The sequence below is a fragment of the Thermobia domestica genome, chromosome 11 (genome assembly GCF_964235325.1).
Source record: "Thermobia domestica chromosome 11, izTheDome1.hap1.1, whole genome shotgun sequence".
Classification (NCBI taxonomy): domain Eukaryota; kingdom Metazoa; phylum Arthropoda; class Insecta; order Zygentoma; family Lepismatidae; genus Thermobia; species Thermobia domestica.
In genome coordinates, this window is record NC_137464.1 from 92087457 (window position 1) to 92107486 (window position 20030).

At 34.7% G+C, this 20030-nt stretch overlaps 2 protein-coding genes across 3 annotated transcripts in view; one reads left to right on the plus strand and one right to left on the minus strand.

The window, feature by feature from the left end:
* The window catches only part of LOC145664283 (salivary alpha-glucosidase-like), a 138497-nt gene that overhangs the window by 109662 nt on the left and 8805 nt on the right, over positions 1 to 20030 (minus strand). The window contains exon 2 of the mRNA XM_081730820.1: positions 11051 to 11134. The gene's annotated coding sequence lies outside the window, so the exon portion shown is untranslated. The remainder of the gene's footprint in view (positions 1 to 11050; positions 11135 to 20030) is intronic.
* The window catches only part of spas (spastin), a 471098-nt gene that overhangs the window by 15797 nt on the left and 435271 nt on the right, over positions 1 to 20030 (plus strand). The gene's annotated exons all lie outside the window — the stretch shown is intronic.

Sequence of the window (20030 nt, forward strand, 5' to 3'; positions counted from 1 at the left end):
GTAAGGATTAAATAATTTCAAAAAGCCAATTCAGAGTATGTTGGGTAAGTTTGCAGCTCCCACTTACATAACTTAAGATATTAGTCAAATAGATAGGCTAAAGGAGATAGATAAGGGTATAAACGATAAAAGTGAACTAATGAGTGGAATGAATGAATTAAAAAAAAAAATCTCTCCTTTTTAGTACCTAATGGTTTTCGTTTTCAAACATTTGATTCACCATGGTCTCACTTGTCAGGTACATGTGATCAAAAATAAATTCGTAAGGTTTTAGTGAATAATTTACGCCTGTGAAGTGAAGTTGTTCTCAGGTTAGTAATCTTTTGAGTGGTTTAACGCAGTTTTTCACTCTTCCCTATTCTGAGCCAAACCTCTTGTTTCTCTATATTTTGTTTTATTTGGTCCTGTATATTTCAATCGCTGCCTTGCTCTAGGTATTTTTTTTTCTTCTGCAATTCCCTCCATTGCTAATAGCTTTCGAAATATTATTTTTCTCTCAACATCTCCAGTACTCTATCAAGCGAGGGTATAGACAGATAGATAGATAGATATTTACACGCTTAATGAGTTAGAAGTGAATTCGTGTGTATGTATCCGGTTTTATACTACAGTATTAAAATCTCAAGCAAAACCTTTCTATTCGGGAAGAAATGCTACACTTCAATCCGCTTTTGGAATATCCATTCTCTCGCTCCCTAGTGCATAAGGAAGGAAAGAGAATTAGATCGCGAATAACTAAATTTATAATCTAATGATTCTCTTCCTTGTTTTAAGGATCACCTTTCAACTTGACATATTTTATATTCATGAAGTTATTGCAGTTATTGTTTGGTACCATCGAGCTCTTTTACGAGCACTATAATGGCGGGTTGGCTTGGAGCTTCCGAGAACATCTCTGGAAAGCCCTCTGAACATCCATCAACGGGAAAATACTGCGACAGAATCAGTCGTTTTTCCCCTTGACGTTCTTCATGGAAAGAAGTGTTTAGAAAGAGGGATGCCATTTATAACAACAGTGAACAGTTTATATTGGAGTTAGATAATGAGTTCTTGAGAAGTTAGTTGTTTCTGGGACACTTGGTTGTGTGTCATTTGTTTTCCTGTTGTAAGAGTACTTTTGTACTGGTATATAGCTATTCGGTTTTCTAGAACGTTTATGATACGTATAGTAATTCAGTTGATTTCGTTAGTCATTCATTTCTTCTAATTAGTTCTTCGTTGTCTTGTATCTTATTGTCATCCCGCCCTTTCTGTTATGCACAGATTTAATCTCGATCCCGATGCTGCCCTTTTTCTGTGCGAATTTAATTCAATTAGAATTGTTCCTGTCTTTGATATATATTCTGCTTAATATTATTCTCAGTCTAATTCTTGGCTCACTCAAAGGCGTGCCTAGTTCTTTCTTTCTTTCTTTATTTTTTAAATAGCAAACAACGAGGGCTTCAGTTTTTAATACTAAAGTACCGACTGCCTTAACAGATAGTGTCCGATAATTTTGGCAGTTATATCTTGAGCAATACATGCTACTAAACTTTTATTTTCATATTCTCATTTTATGATAACTACTAGATATTGCATTATATATTTACGTGTATGATTACTCTGTTTCGAAAGTTTAGTCACCTCGTAAGTACTAGGTATCCATGTTTCCAGTGAAAAGAAAAGTATGCAAAATATTCACCATCAGATCTATAAAAGCTCTTAAATATTTACCGTACAAAACCATTTTTTTTCCTTTTTACGCTAAATAGGATGCTCATTTGTACAGTCGCTATTTATCTACTGAAATTTGATTTGAGTCCCAAACTCAAACTTTTTGTTTTTAATTACTATTTAGAAAGTAGATTTTGATTTTGGAATGTAAGGCGATAGTTGAAAGATATTGGGCTGTAAATACACAAACGTAGTTTTTAGTACGTTACTATTCTATTGGCGTGCTAGAAAATATTTCGTTTATGTAAATGTTCCGGAAATATCAAGTTAAATACGCTTTTTAAAGTTAAAATTGAAACCAAATAGGTGGTTCGGCAAGCAAACATTGAACCGTTGTTTATATGTATTAGAGAGAGAGAGAGAGAGAGAGAGCGAGAGAGAGCGAAAAGCGCGCTTTACCTGGTGGTATTTTCGCATAGACGTAACTAAATATATGACAGAAATACCAGTATTCCAGGGGGCGATTTTGATAGAGTAACGATCTTTTGAAAGTGATGTTCCCACGAACGTAAAGTTATTACATGTGTGAAACGAAATCGTTACATACATCTTTGAAGGAAAGCCAAGCTCACTTCACATTATTTGTCTGCAAATCTTCAAAAATAATGTATTTCATTAAGTCACGAATCTGAGGCTCAATGGAATTATTTTCGTTAATTTTTGCAGTTATAAGCGCAAGAAATTTGCTTTTACATTTCTTTTACAGAATTCTTCGTGAAGACCAATGTAAGATGGAACAGTGGTAACAGCACACTGCCTTTGTCAATAACGGCTTCGGTCTTTTTTATTTTATTTATTTATTTATTTAACCAGGAGTGAAGCGTTTCTCGAATACTACTACATATTGGTCTTTCGTTACCATATTGTCTCAGTAACACAAACAGCAATATTTTATGAAACCAGTTCGAACTCGCTGCAGAAGCCTTGAACTTTGAGATCACTACAGATTTTTCATTTGTAGTTCGAATAGCGAATAGAATTAAGAAGTAAACTCGTGTTCTTGTCGATTTCTTTTAACTGAGCAGAATGGATTACTGATATAGAAGGTTTCTCGTTACCGATATGCAGAACAACTTTGAGGAATCTATAAATAGGTACACTCATGTCCAAAATTATTGTCGCATGTCTATAAATATGTTGTTATAGGAATATAATTTGATAACGAATTCGCCCGGTATTTCTTATAATGTTAGTATGCGTATAATCGGCAAAGACATGTATGTGGCAAATTTCATGTCAAAAGATCAGTAAATAAGAACAATAAAGCGAAAATAAAACTTTCTTGTCCATTTAACAAGACTTTGTTTTACTCATTCTAATTTTCGTATTTATAATTCTTTTCCTATGAAATTTACCACAAATATACATTTCCCGATTATACACATAATATCAGTATTAAAAGTACCTTGCAAAATCATTATCAAATTATATTCTTACAAGAAGTCAGTTATAGATATGCGACAATCATTTTGGACATGAGTGTACCATTCTTCTGGATTGTGAGTGGGAGACCCGGGTTCGATTACCGGCGGGAGCTCATGTGGTTCGGATTTCACGTTAGTAGATCCCGTCTCATATAGCCTCGCTGCGGAAAAAGACACTCAAAATCAGTTCACTTCTGGATTGTTAATCATTCCAAATTCTGTAAGCAGACCATTTATATCATACAATATACGAGATTATCGTTGAGAAAAATGTAGAGACCAAGTTGTCGTTTACGAAATGATAGTTAATGTTTGGTTGTAGCTCTTTTTTTAATTTTTCTTTTTTTCTTTCAGACAAGACGCAATAATTTTCCTTGCCTTTCTAAAAGATTTAGATCTCTTACAAGGTCGTTTAATTTTGCCTGAGACAGTGGCTGTGGTTTATATGGTGTGTAATCAAGATCATCGCGATATATTGCGTTGTCACTACCATCTTCTGTTTTATATTTCAATGTCCATTCTGCTGATGGTTTTGAAACTGGAAGAGAGAATTAGAATGTGGAACTTGGTGCATTGGAGTTTCCAACTTTGGATATGAAACTGTGTATTTTGATTTACTTAAAATTCCTCTTATTTTAGTTTTAAACAAAAGTAGTTATCTCTTACGTGATGTCTAGGTTCCTTTCGCAAGTGAAGTGCGATAAATGGCGTATATAAGTGAGTTCCATGCAACGAGCCTCGCAAATAGCGGGAGCAACGTAAGCAACAGTTCTGTGGTGTCCAACGCTTACTCTTATCTACCTTTGAATCAAATTTTAACTTGTACTCCTTTTTGACGAGCGGAGAGAGAGAATGTCTTTGGAATTTAGTCGTAAGCTTACCACACGCATAGCACAATAGATTTGATGAATTAACACACTTCCTAGACATCGCTAAACACAAGAAACACGCACAAACAATGAAGTAAGAAATTTGCACTACACGCACTACAGGAACAAACACTATGTGATTCCACTAACAGCTGACTGGTACAAATAACTGCAATTTCACTCAGCTGCACCAGGTAGCTATCTACTCCTCCTTTCTACACCCCATCGCGTCTGAAATATCAATAACAGCAGTCCTAGGAAAATGTGCTGATAAGTGCCGCTATAACAATAACATGCAGTCTATTAAAATTGCGTTTGTCAGAGAAGTTTAGTTGATAGTGGAAAAACTGTTCTCACTATTGTCATCACGGCTCTGAAATCCATACAAATCACATGCTTTTGGTTTGCAGCGATTTGCATTATCTCATAGTGTTACAGCTCTGGAGCTCAAATTCTGTTCTCAAATTGGTGATTGAAGTTCGTGAATTATAGCTCTCTCCGACATATTTTCTAAATCTTTCAATCGTGATGGGATGTTTTCTTCAAAGTTCTCTTTTCAGTAAACAAATATGAAAGAAGCACATTATCAGGGATCGTAGACTTGAAAAGGATATATGAAAGTGGTCTCAGCAAACTAGTGTCACTTGTCTTGCGTTGGTAGTACGTCGCAGAAGTTTGAGCAAAATGATTGAGTGCTTGTCCATGCGATTCCATATCTTGAAAATATCGCAGTCATATAATTTGGGATATGTGAAGTATAGTCATACTTAAAAAAAACACTTCTGTTTGAAAAGCTCAGTGTTCTTATCCATAGATGTAATTAAATTAGCAAATATGGTACTTGTCTGACCAGTGCAGATTTTTATTTGAAGCCGAAGTAATGAAATTTTCTACGTACCATGAATAATCTGATCTTTTAAACAGAATTGGGTTCCCCTTTATTCTTAACAAGTCTATGCATAAATGTGCATAGACTTTTCTCTTCTGGAAGTATGCCGAATTCATGTTTGCACGGAGAAGGGTATGGTGAGTAGGCAATGACCACATTCACAAAATCAGCCACAATGATGGAATTGAACTTTTCCAAGTGTCTGAATCTTTTAGCATCCTGCGGAGTAACGTATGGCCATTGAGTTGTGACAAATCTAAAATAAGTTTCTGCGCAAATATTTTCTACAGGTTATAAGAATCCGTGCTTAGTGACGAAAGGCAACATCAACAAACAGGTAAAGGTTTCATCTTTTGAAATGTAAAAGAAACGTTATATCTAGAACGTCACTGAATCACAAAACTGTTAAAAATGTGTAAAATATCTAATTTTTGGGTAAGTAAATACAGACATATCATGAGTAAATAGCAGGGTAAATTGATTGAAATCACTTGATTTTTTTTTTAAAAATAAAAATCGTTGATTTAAATCTAATTCCGAAATAAATTAAAGTGAAAATAAGTAAAATCCCGTTTCTGTTCTGTTATTTCGATTATGGAAGTTAATAATCATAATACAATGAGACTCAAATGTACAGTATAGTATGAAAACAAGTGTCATGTAGAGGATGATTAGGGAAAATCTCGTTTTGAACAGGTAACGGAGCAATCCTGCTTTCTTCTTTTCGTAACATTGGGTTTGGGTTTTAAAATCGTTAACTATTCCAACGGGGAAATCACCATCGACATTGAAGACGAAAATTCTTTTTCGTGCGTGTCTGTTTGTTCCCAGATAATAGGGTGTATATAGGACCCCTCTAAATACACCCTATTATCTGGGAACAAACAGACACGCACATCCCCCCTCCATTTTTTTTAACTGTAATTTATAATTTTTGTTAATTTTATAACTGTAGGTGAAATTTATGTATTTCATGCCGCAAGCTAGTTCTGAGTTTTTAAAAATAGACCCCTGCCAAATATCAGTAACTTTTGTTAAAAAAAAAAAAAAAAAAAGTGTCATTTTGATAAACGTTGCTGTATTTTTTTCCTTAATGCTTAACCTTTTAAATTATATCACCTATTTTTAGGTGATAGGGTAGAATCTTCATTATTCGATTTAAAAAGTACCAATTAGGTTTTTTACTTTGTTTTCTTCAAGACTAGAGGCATTTTAGAACACGTTACATATGCTTTCACGCCTTTCTGCGTTGAGGCATAGTGTGTGATGACGTCATAAATTTTAAAATATATTTTTTGTTATGCGTATTATTATTATTTTTTGGGCGGGTTACATTTTGCATTCAGAAGACTGAAATTTTGCACACTCGTTGAGTGCACCCCTTATTATTTTCAGATGTATTCAAATCTCTGCGTGGAAACAGCGGGGTCCAGAGGGGCAAAAATGTTTAAAAAAAGGATATTGTTAGCAAAAAATTGCTTTTTTCGTGATTTTCCGCCTCAGATGGAGACATATGAATGGTACCGTGTGAAAGGCTGTTCTATTCTGAAGAAAATGGTGTACGTACTATGCTCCTAGGATAGATAGGGATGTCTCAAGAAACTGTTACCTGAGATCTTGTTTTATGCGGAAATCTGAGGAATATTTTTCGCGGGCTTACTTTTGCACCTACATGATTGAAATTTTGCACATTTACTCAGTGCACCCCTCAGTATTTTCAGATTTGTTTCAGATCTCTACCTTAAAACAGGGGGAAGGATCCACAGAGGTAAAAATTTAAAAAAAATGAGGATATTTTTAACAGAAAATTCCTTTTTTCGTGATTTACCCGCCCCAGATACATGATGGAGACATGTAAAGGGTACCGTTTGAAAATTTGTTTTATTCTGAAGAGAATCATGTACAAATCATGATCCTAGGATAAATAGGGATGTCTGAGGAAATTTTTATATTACATCTGGGGCATTGTGGGAATGTTCTTAGCTCATTGTTAAATAGTTTCCGTACCCTTACTACTCAAGATAGAAGATTGAAATTTTGTACACACATTTAGTACACTTCTTAGTATTTCCCAGTTGATTTTGAGATCTGTGCGTTAACCCAGGGGAAACCAGAGGGGGATCAATTTTTTTAAAAAGAAAAGTAAAAAAATGCCGATTACTCTCAAAATTTCCCGCTTCAGGGACATGATAGGGAAACGTGAATGTTACCGTTTCAAAAGCTATTCTATTCTAAAAAGAGTGATGCATGTAACATGATCCTAGGATAAATAGGGATGATGCTGTAGCTGCTTGACTGGAAGTCGATAATTTACGTTTAAAAAGAGCCATAATTTAAAAGGGTTAAGAAACATTGTTTGGGATTGATATAGGTTAACGATTGGGGATAATTCAAAATTCAACGCCAATACTTTCACTTAAATGGAATGTTCGGGGAACACCGTTTGATGGCACAATCTTTTGATGACCCGATCGCAGTTTGGGTGCCATTTTGTGTCTGCCATGTTTTTTTGCATATGGCAGGAGGTCCCATCTTCCATAAACAAGTATTTTTAGAAGCCTAGTGAAAATATTCGTAGCAAACTCCTATGCAAAATGTCAATGATTCCAGTGCTGTTGTGCTAAGCAACACACTCCAGCAGCTCAGGACATTCAGATCTCCAAATGGTTCTCCACACTATCAGTGAAAATCCTCCATGTTTGACGTTTGTTTTAAGCGGTCTAAGTGGAATTCTTGAAAGGATTGTCTCCAGAAGCGTGTGTCTCTCCTGGGTAAAAAATGGGTATATATGAAATCAGAGAAAATTATCTGGCATCAGAAGTTAGCATCATACCAAACAATGTAATTGCCTGTTTGGCTGTGATAAGCAAAGGGTTACATCCTTCAACTCCTCCGTGATAGTTTAGTTGATACAGAGATCTTGACAACTGTAATCTGGCTCACTTTCAGGTGTCCAGACATGTTTACAGCCCTGCAGGTTGGGTTTTGCTCCCCATACCTTTTGGTAGCCCTTAACTGACGTTACCTTGGATCTGATCGCCCAAAATTTGGATTGATGCTTTCTTCTCTCTCTCTTTTTTTTTTTTTTTTAAATGTCTCTTGAACTGGGTAATAACCCGATTAACGGTGGACAATGAAATCTGAAGGTTCCAGGAAATTTGTCTTTGGCATGCACCGAGGTCGCATTTTCCCACACTATCCTATCACATTCGTAATCACTCATGGTTCCTTTGGGTCACGACATGATTGTTTCTCTTGTGGAATTTTCACACTGTCCATTCCTGGAATAGCAAAATTTACGACCCTTGATGATCTTCAAATCATTATATTTCATTATATTGCAAGGCATCTGTCATATCTGTTAATAATTGTAAGAGATAACGAGAAACTGTTTTTGATACAGATTTAGCGTCCAAAGAACATATTCTCTCTATTGCAACCGAAAGTAATACTACATATGTACTTCCAGTTTCAGGATTGAATTCATATAGTTCGGAAGACTAGAAACTCAGCACATTCAGTTATTGCAGCATATTGATGCCATTTTGAGCTTTGTCAACTGTCAACGCCTGTGTAATGAAAAGACTTATCTTTTGCAGTCTTGTCATTAATTTATTCTATTGTTTGAGTCTTGTCATTAATTTATTCTATTGTTTGAGTTGATATTGTTAGACAGTATTAAGTAAAGTCTATATGTAGGATATATTTTTGTTAATGGGAAAACCACTCAACAGAAATCTAGCTTGAAGCATAAAGGATTATAAATTTCTCAAACTAGGTGAAGCTTTTTATTCATTGAATTATTGACTCGGAACGAAGTATTGTGTTCTAAATTCAAATAGAGGAGGAAATACACATATATCTGATCTGCACATGTAGGTTAAAATGTCTAAAGTAAGAATGTATTTTATTTCATTTTGCCTACATTTCGTTTTCAATATTTTCTCCGTATTTGTGACATGTTGATTTCCCTTGTCAACAGACCCAGATCCTAAATTGCTTTTTATAGTCCAACTGTGATTGTTCGTGTTCAGGGTCAGGAAATAACTTGTCGATAGCTTCAGCATCACTTACCCTCTTTCTCTCGCATAGCTCAAATGAGTTTCAGTCGTTATTGAGCCATTCCAGGTTGGTTGTTCGCTAACACAATTTCCTCCCAGTCACCGAATCTCATCGCGGTGAAGTTTGTGGTCGTGCAGGCAGAAAGAAGCAAACGATAGCAACCAACCCACAGCTCCCAGAATTGCTAGTTTGTCAAACCTACGTGGAATTCCTGTTAGCTCTTTCTTCCCTCTTTCTGTTATGTAGTCGTTTTAAATTGCATTCGTTATTACATGTAACAAGTTCACTCAAGTATGCCGGAGCTTCCATATTAGGTTGGGACTCAGAATATTCCTTCTCTTTTATACATAATGTATCTGGAGAAATTGAATATGTAATTCATGTATATGCAGGTTGTTACCTAGTAATCTTTTTTCTCCGTTTCTAATTTTCTCTAAATTTGTACAAACATGCTAACAAAAAATAAGTGAAAACAAGAATATCTCTATCCCTTTTCAGAATTCTCTACTAGTGCTATTAAAAGTCATTCGAATAATTCCTATCAGCGCAGTCGAAGTAATATTCGACGAATTTATTGAACGAGCTTTGGAACATTACATTACAAATATGTACATCACTGTTAGGAGTGTGCGTGTCACCGTCAGGAAAAGCTACCTAACAACAGATACAAGGTGCTCCTTAACACTTTAAAAAAAAATACATATATAGTTCATAAATAAATAAATGGTATGTTCCAACATAATAAAAGCAACAGTCAAATATTGTTGGGAACGAACGACATAGTTTTTAATGCCATGAAAATGTTTTTCGATTTTCTTGTAAACTATGCATGAGAATTTACCCTCCACCTTTCATTTTGTTCATCTCGAAGTGCTGTATGACTCGATACTGTATGTCTTATCTTTAGACATAACAGTACCGGTAGTAGAGGAGAAAGTGGTAGGTAATATTGGAAGATCATTTTTCGTTTAATCATAGATCAAGCTGTATCACGTTATTGATATTAATTGTTAATGTACCGTAAATGGAAGTATGAAGCTTTTGCATTCTGTGGCCGCAATATTTGTAATCACAGTGGGTAAAGAAAAACTGTGAAAAATGAAACGTGTTTCAAAATGGGAGGCCCAAAAGGGATGGTGGTAATATGTGACAAGAAAAATTTGGTTTCTAAACATAACAGGGGAAAAAGGTAGAAATAAGTTTTTAAATCGTATGTAGTAGTTGCTTAATAGATAGTGTTCGTTTACGTACACTCTACCGGGAAGATATCTAATTTTCTTGAATTCCAGGTCCAGTGTATCGACAATTGTTGTGACATTTTCCTTATTGAAACATTTGTCTATTTCCTTCCGATGTTCCTGTAGGTTTCTAATAAATTTTACTTTATAAAACTATTTGTAACGTGATCAAGCCAGCCCCCGTCCCACATGTCGTCCTTGAAAGAATTTCCAACATTATTTCGTTTTGCTAACTGATAGGCCAGTCTTTATACATCCTTCCTACTTAGTCCAAAAACTTTACCATCCATAATAATGTATTCGATTAAATCTTGCTCGAACTTATGGAATGGGAGGCTATACCTCAGTACACTCGTTAGTGGTTTTGTTTACTGAAAAATCAACCGTTGGAGGGTTTATTTATGCATTTTAAAAATATTTGGATTTTTCCATTAAGGCTAAGCTCACTCCTTTTTTTTTTTTTAATTTAGTGAATAATTCAAAAGACAATGAAGAACAAAACAAATCAGAAAAATAATCAGATAATATCTACAAAACGCTATTAAATAAACTAATAGCTGTAGATAGACCTTTTCCTATAGACGAGAAATTTGGTTGCACAGTTCATGACATCGTAAGTTATGGATGTCCAAATTTAAACACTGTACGGAGGGTGTTGGAAACCATTATTAGATTCAAATAATCTCAGTTTTGTAGATACTATGTGACTCAATTTTTTTCATTTTCTATATTCTTTATTATCTTTCTTATTCATTAAAATTTCAAACAAAAAAAAAAAAAAAATGGGATGAGTTTAGTTAAGAGCCTTAATTTTATTTTTTAATCCTTCACCACAATTACTACCTGTTTCCATACCATTTTCATTCCAAAATTTGGTTTTTCCTTGAGTCGGTCGTCGTCGATCCTAACTTCTTCAGGCTTTTTTCAGGTAATCACAACCTATGACGAAAAGGAAATTTAATATGAAAATCATAATTTCGCTAATTCCCGCATTAAAACCCACGACAGGTTTTCGAAAAACGTTTCCTAAATTGACCCTCGAAATGTTGCGTGTTAACATTCTGTACGTTATAATATACAGTACTATGATCTATCTTCCCTGCTTCACAACAAAAAGAAAACTGAGCCAGTGTATCATCTTTGCAAAAGTTTTGATAACAAGAAACAGTACATATCCACTCACGTCCATGTTTAATAACAGACTGCAGTATTGTCTCTAGCATAGAATGTGGGATTGTTTGGTATTGCTTTTCACTATAACAATGCTTCACTGGGGGTTTATCGGTGTCAGATTGTAGCGATTTCTGTATCACAATTCCCCTCTTATGTTATAGCCTTCTTTTCTATAGTTAAACAAAAAGTTTTAAGAGTTAATCATAATATTGGGCTATTTCTAATTAACTATACTGTGTTCTCTGGCTAGTGCCATAATGAAAAGCTTGATCAGTGTATGCTACATGCTCTAATAAAAATAATAATAGTATCAGTTTCATCGTAGGTGACATGGGTAACATACATCATCAATTTTTTGGCTGAAAAAATAGTTTTTATCGATTTTTTTGAAAACTACACATGAGGATTTATATTCACCTATATCAGTTGTACACCTCAGTGAGATCTGTCGATTCGTTTCTCTCGTTTTTTTGGGCTTTCTTTTTCCTTAAATGCTAATATTGGTGAATTTGTATTTTAAAAGCAATGGCGTGTAGAATGCTTTTAAGAGCAGAATGGTTGTTAGAAAAATTAGGAAAATGTAGAGGTGAAATTACCAAAATGCTTTGGAGCGCTGCTTTTTACTCGGTGTTGGTAAGTAACGTGTAGGTTTCTTAAAAAAATAAAAAATAAAAAATACTGCAGTTCTGTCTAATAGTAGAGCAGCGTTTCTTAAGCCTTTGTAGTCAGAGCACACTAGTTCTGATTTACGTAACCTCTGGCACCATGAAAAACCATGGTTTTCAGGCAAATTTCCAACATTTTTTCAGATCTCACACTGGATTTCCAGGGCACTTGTATCGCCTATTCCCAGTGATTTTGTTGCTTTACACAACTTCAAAATAACTAAATTTGCAAATTAGTTAATACTGTACGTTAAAAGTCTTAACATTTATGTTTAACAACATTTAAAAATTACTGGTAGGCCTCTATAGATTATGTAAGAGCAAAGAAAAAATAGTAATAATTGAAAGTGGATCCAAGATATGTTGAGCTTCAATAGAAGAGAGGTGTTTCCGTAGAAGAGTGTACGCCGTTTTTTAAAATCGGTTTTTAATATTTAGAGCGTTTTAAAATACAATATTTAGAGCCGGCCTTACCATATGTACAGTACAACAGGTGTTTGCACGGGGCAGCAAAGGGCGGCAAAATTTGTCATAATTATATTATTTAAAATAAATATTTCTTGTTGGAAACATACTTCATGATGGTGGTTGTTAAATTTACTAAGTTGACCTTCTATTTGAACACTGTATTCATAAATCATGTTAAGGTCGCGTTAGTATGAACAGTGCTAAAGCAAATGATCAAACAAATCCCAGCATGAATTGCTTGATTGTTGTCAAATACAAGAACTAGTTTCTCAAACAGTAGCGAATACCTGTTCCGTTTAGTTAGTTATCACAGTTTTGATAAGAAAAACTGGTCTTTGTCTCAAACAAGTTCCTTATCATTGAAGGTGGAAACAAGTTTTTTTTTTTTTTAAATTAACAGGTTTAGAAGGAAAATCAAGAAATAAACGAGCTAGTTGCATTGGAATTGCAAACTGATATGTTGAGATTGAAGCTCGATATTGAATTCTATAAAAAGAATTATCTTTCCTCTGCAGGAATGTTTGCTTTATTTTTCAATAACATAGATTATTCTTTAAAGAAAAAACAGATACAACGAGGTTGTATTTGTAGTAGGGATGGCCAAAATTTTCTTGAATCGGAAATGTCACTTTCCGGATTTCGGAAGAATTCCGGAATTGTTCCGAAATCCGCAATTTTTCCGATTTTACTTTCCGAATTCCGGAAAGTAAAAATTCCGGAATTGGACATTCATAATTTGGAGTGTTTAGGCCTTTCTGAGTGCGAGTGCCCTTTCGCTCCCCTTCATTGTTCATGGTGTGTTAGATACTTAAAGTCGTGAATTTTAAGACATTCTTTCTGGTGAAAAGGGGCGTCAAATGATGCTATTGTATGGGGCAGCAAGTTGCCTAGTACTGGCCCTGTAATAACATATTGTCTCAAGAATTAATTTTGTGAAAATTTGCTGAGAGTTTTTTTTTTTTTTTTAAATAAATTGTAAGTAACATAAAATTACATGCAGGCAGCCTGAATTTTGTACTTTTGTAGTTAATTGAAGTGAGTAATATGAAAAATGTAGTATTAAAACAATATGCGTAAAGTGGTATAAACTAATATCGAAGGTGTGTTAGTAAAATTAAGAACACTAAGTGTAGTTTAGTTGAGTAACGTTTATAATGTTGTTACATTAAGGAGGAGGAGCAGTGGATACAACGAGTATCGATTAAGAACTTATATTTAACATAAACCATAAGCACTTTTAATTAGATAGGCTATATCTTGGGTCTATGAAGTTAAAAAAACGGGGGGAGGGCACAAGTTAAATTACAGATACTTTAACGCAGCCGTGCCGATGGCAACTTCATGGTGTATATTAAAGTTGTAATTTACTATATTAATAATCTACAGTATTTCCTTGTGGAGTTTATTATTATTATTGTTATTATTACTATTTTAATTTCAACTTCAATATGCCCATGTTCCCATCGATGGGGCTGCAGTACCATGTGTCCTTTACTTGAACTGTTGTGTATTTTTCTTTCTTCAAAGGAATTTCATAGATGCGATATGTATAATGACAATTGTTTGTAGTTTATGTTGAATCGAACTTCTTAATCTCGATGGTAGCTGTATCCACTCTATTCCCTCTTAAACAATTTCTGGTCACTATTATTGAATGAGAATGATTTCTTACTGGAGTACAGCACGTCAATGGCAGAATGCTAGTTTTTCCTTTCGAAGGGACTCATGTCTGGTGCGTGGGGTCCCAGGTTTGATCCGAGTTCGCATTAAATGGGTTTTGTGGTAGACAAACACTACGTGACTTTTCTCGAGGTCCTACAGTTTCCCCCACTTTTTTCATTCCATTATTTCATTCATTCGCATCATCACCGTCTCCTTTAGCCTAGCGGGTATAACCGCGCGACGTAAAACTGAAAGATTTAATTTCCTTTAGGCATAGGGTTAAGCGTAAACGTCAGAAATAAATGGGTGGGGTGTTGAAAGATAGACCAAAACCTATACATTATAATTTCTTTACCATTAGATATGTCGTCTGCTTAATTTAGGGATCTCTCTTGCACAAGGTTTCATCTTTCATGCAAATAACTGTCACGACTAGCCCTAAGTTAGGTTGCATATTCACAAATTCAGTGTATACAGTAAAGCGAAGTGCAGACTTCAAGGCTGAAATATAGCACACAAAGTTCTGGGTAATTATTTTATCCAATTAGTATACTCACTTTATAAACACGTCCAGTTGTAGAGGCTTGAAAAGCTTGAGAAAGAGGCTTTAGTTTATATCGTTCTAGCAGTTGAAAGCAATATATATATATATATATATATATATATATATATATATATATATATATATATTGACAAAATGATTGGAGAAGTACATTGAAGAGCAATAAAATGTTTTTGTAAGTGTTCTCTTAATCATGAATACAGGCCACGTAACGTAAGTATACAAACTTAGCTTTAGTAACTACTTTCTTGCAGGTGATATGTGCATCATTGGATTTTATTATTGTTGAAATCCATAATCAGCAGAATTGTACAGGAATTTTTCGATACTTTCCCGAGCTCTATCTTTGGTGGCGATGAGAAAACGTTTGGTTCTGATACTACCATAATTGTGTATACCTACATCTCCTACAGAAGAGGCTTCAATCTGTCAGACAGTGCGGATCGCAACAATTTCAATGACGCTCAAGTGCTACTAAACCATGCTGGGGTATTTAGAACTAACAAGCTGCCAGTTTTTAAATTGGGTTCTCGTCTTAAGTTATGAAAATGGGCAGTTAACACTGTATTCCTGAAAGGAAGCAGGATCGGTTAGACGAGCTTATAATTTTACAGTTGACTCCATTTTTTAAATGTAGCCATCAACATTCAGAACTTTCTCCTTGATCGAAAACGAGATTTATGACCTAATATTGTCGTACTAATGGTAAAGAAGTTAAGTACTAATCATAACAACTTATTTTAAAATTGCTACCAAACGATTAGTAGAATCTTTGATAATACTGAATTTAAGTTTCTTTATTATTTAATGCGCGCTTCTTAGAGAGCTCGAAGTTCATATGATAGGGGTGGCCAACCTACTTAGGTTTGAGAGCTACTTTTCATTTCAGAAATCACTGGTAGTCTACATTTCTGTTCACTAGCCCGCTAGAGGGAATTTATAAAATGATAACAGTAATCTATGCAGACATTATGACAGGCCACTGGGACTTCCGATCGACCACCGCCATATTATATCTGTAGTGGTTAACCTCTTGTTCGTTAATTTTTTTCTTTTGTTCATCAGTGTCTTTGCACGTTCATGTCTTCGTTCGTCATAATTTTTACATGCGTTGTTTTATGCAAACTTTAAACTGGAGAGCTCAACATTGAAGAGCAGTAACGAGCATGATACTTCACGAAAGTGCGTCGAATTTGATTAAATGACAAGCCAATACCAGACTACGAACATACACGTATTGCCTGATAGGAAATTATACTATATTACGATACAGTAGAACATAAAATGCATTAAAGGTTCACTTTACTCGTTTTCCTTAATTAATGGGGCTTATTCAGTATTGTAAATTCTACTTGCAATTTCTTTCCAGTATGTATGTATGTATCTTTCCAAGCCGTATTTTTCCCTTTGCGATTATTTACTTCGTGGTAAGGATTCCTTAGTGTGTTGTTTATGTTTGTTTTCATGAACTTGGGAGGTATGTTTAGAAAATTATCATCTAACAACTGTTGGTTAGACATAGTCGCTAACCGTTACGTTTTACTTTTGAACCAAGGTTAACATTGCGTCAGTAATTTGAAAGATTTACAGTATTATGCACAACATGTGTTGTTGTGAATGGCGCACAGTATTTATATATGTAACCTCTTTAGTGGTTTCATGTTACTTTTACATCAAATGACAATAATATAGCTGTTACAGTGAGCCCAGAAAAAGAAAGTGTAAATTTCATTAGTAGTCGAACGAAGTTCGTCAGAAGTAGTCATAATGAGGTGTTTGTAAATGAATTGAAACAATAAATTTGAAACTTATAGGACAATGAGTGTCTGTTTTACCTGATAGTACTGTTATTTCTTAACTGAAAACTACAGTGTATACTTCTTGATTATTCTTGACATATTGCGGTTTTCTCGTACGCCATTTATGTTACTCTTGAATGAGAACTCACTTTACTCGACTTTCTCCCATACTTTGGATTTTGTAATTTAAAATCAGGATGTCCGTACTTTTCGTATAAACATGATTGTTGGGGCTGAATGAAAACATTTCGTTAATGTTAAAGTGGCATTATTATTCTAAAATTCGCATTAATATTTCATAAATCAGTCAGTGGTTGATTTTAGACGGTTAAAAATCTCTCAGTCGATTGGAAAGTTACTCCCTGTCTACAAGTCTTGCAGCCGATTTCAATATGTTTACCAGATACTTTGTATTAAGATAATTAAAGATAATTAACAAGCTTAAGAAATTAAATGTTTAGGTAACATATACCAGAATACAGGCTTTGATAATTTACTTTCAATATAGTATTAGCTGCTGCTGTGAAAAAAATACAACATAAGGAAAACTGGGAATATCTTACTAGAATAGCATATATAGACAGGGTGTTCAGAAAGTAACTATGCAATTCATAACTTACCGTATTTTATTTTCCATAAACCACTTTAAACAACTGAAATTAACTCGAAGCTAAACTTTAATTTACGGAAGTTATAAGAGATACTGGAAGTGATCCGCTTGCACTTGAAAATACAGTTGCACACGTTTCTGCATGTTCTTGAAGACGTTATACAACATGGCACTGCATAGTTACTTTCTGAACACCTGGTGTATATATATATAAAATCTGTGTTGGATTTTGTTTATAAATGGAACTAAATATAACAAAACATTATTGTTTTCTACTAATAAGAAGATAGTTATTCAGCAGTTTTCCTTATGTTGAATTTATATGTACAATATTTGTTCCACGGCAGGAGCTAATACCATATTGAAAGTAAATTACCAATACCTGTATTCAGGTATATGTTACCTATGCACCAATGCGTAGCAAACAAAATCAACATTTAGATACACCCTATTCAACAAAATCAACGAAGTCAGAGCGGTGCCTCTAGAAAGTTCTTGGTTGACATTAATCCTTTCTAAATATTATCCGTGGCCTGCGGTGCTACTCCCCAGTCGATCAACTTGTAAGCCGCTGCAGAAACAAAGGCAAGACAATAAAAAAAATCCAAATTTGAACTTCAGAAATTCGGAATATCGAACTTTAATAAACTCTTAGGTTCAGTTACTAGGACATTACCTTCTACACTTAACTCAGTTTCGATTCTAGGAGTGGGGAAAAACAAACAAAAAAAAGTTGATTAACTTATTAAGTAATCTCGACCAATGGTCACCCTTAATTCTAGTTAAGAGGGACAGATAGATTAATATTTTATACAGACCGAACGAAGTTCTCAAAAGGTTTCTTTCTCTTATTGACAGATTCTTTGTTAAACAAAAAGGAACCCCAAAATTCAGAATTTCATCAGTGCCATCATGTTTAAAATTGCAGTGGTATTACTATAGGCAAATGGTCGATTATATAAATATTGAAGCAACTCAAATTTTAATCTCGTTGTACTTTTTATTATTATTAATCGCTTTATTCAAATTTAACTTCCAGTGAAATGTTACGGAGTTAAGTTGCATTTTCATGACATTTGCTGTAGGTTCGGTTACGTAAATTTCAAGTTAACTATTTTGTATTACATCTAACCCCTAATAAAATAAACAAATAAATCTTCGATCGCAAATGGGAAAGGTTTCTCAACTTCCAATTAAAATGATTCTGTGGAAATAAGTAAATATTTATTGTAATTGGCATTGAAATTATTATTGGTATACACAATTTGTAATTATTTAAAATGTAAATTTCTATTTATTCATATCACTAATTTGTTCACGTGCTTTCGTACCACCTGTTTCCGTCTTTAGCAGGATTGGCTGATTTAAACCAAAAAACGAAAAATGTTCGTAAAAGTGTAACACCGGCCATACACTGACGTATTTTTCAGTCGTAGCCATAAAATTTCATGCGCTAGTCTTGTTAGCAGCTGTCAATACGTTAGTGTATGGGACCTGGCGTACGTTTACGTACCGAATTTTTATACGCTTGAAAAGTCTGGCTGCTTTTAACTTCGAGCGTAAATACGGCGCGTAAAAACGGCTCAGATGAAAGGGTTTTCGAGCAGCAGGTGGTCTCTTGCCCTTTCCACGGCCTTCTCCCTGGTCTGGTCTTATTGTTTTCAGAAGAGAAAACCCGTTCTTGAGTTGTCCTCGCGAATCGTTGCTGAGGTTTGCTGGTAGACTCACCAGAAATCTTCATTCCAATCGAGTTTCAGTCTTTCTATACAATACATGATTTCGGCTAAATTAATATTTTCTATTGCACAAAGCGAGACATTATTTCCTAATTAAAATTCATAATTAATTTTCAGTACATAGAGGAAAAGGTATTTAAATCCAATACTTTCTAATTAGAATTCGCAAATGATGAGAGCTCCTCCCTGGCTATATGGTCAGCGTAAGCTTCTCCGGCGCAGGACATCCTGTTCGATTCTCGACAGAAGCTCACGCAGTTTGGATCTCACTTCTCATATAGCCTCGCTAACTGAGAGGTCGTTAAATTCAAACCCAATCCAATCGAACATAATGTCTTTCGACTACGAATTTAACATTAAATTTAATATTTGACAATTAGTCTCCCCCCCCCCCCCCCACACACAGAGGTCAAGATGGTTATAAAAATGAAGTCACACCTTTAGAGTTGCTCATATTCTGATATTAAAAAAAGAAGTATAACATGACTTTTAATAGCATGAGACCAATTCCCGCCAAACTAAAAATGTCATGCTATTTAGAAAAGAGAGAGAAAGCAAGAGAAGGGAAAGAAGGTTAGGGCAACCAACAGTAGAGTACGCAGGAATTTTTTCGGGAGCGGTCCAAACTCAATTTGAGGGTATTTTATATTAAAATTCCTAAAATTGTCCCTAAAATTAGGCTAAATTTACACAAAAGTCGAAATTTTGGGGGGGTCCGGACCCCCGGGACCCACCCCCTGCGTACGTCCCTGGCAACAAACATAAAATGTTACTTCCAGACATACTTTCTTGTTCACTTGGTTCTCTCCGGTCGAATATGAATAAATATGTCCCCAGTAGCAAAGATAAATTACATTTCACTCTTATGAAGAACACTCCATCGCCAAACAATGTTCAAATTCAGCTTTCTGATATTTTGTTTTGTTCCACGCTACCCGTACAATATTTTTGAAAGAAATCACTACCAGCATAGAGGCTACAGGTACTTACTAGGTATATTTAAGAATAAAAAGTAATAATCCTGACCTTCAACAAGATACTGTATTATCTCGATATCTGCCTGATAAAACAGCAAAAAATTGCGTTTGACTATCGAAATTCGGTGAAAATTTTTTGCTATTTCGACCACCTGCTGCTTGTTATTTTAAGTACCTTCTCAA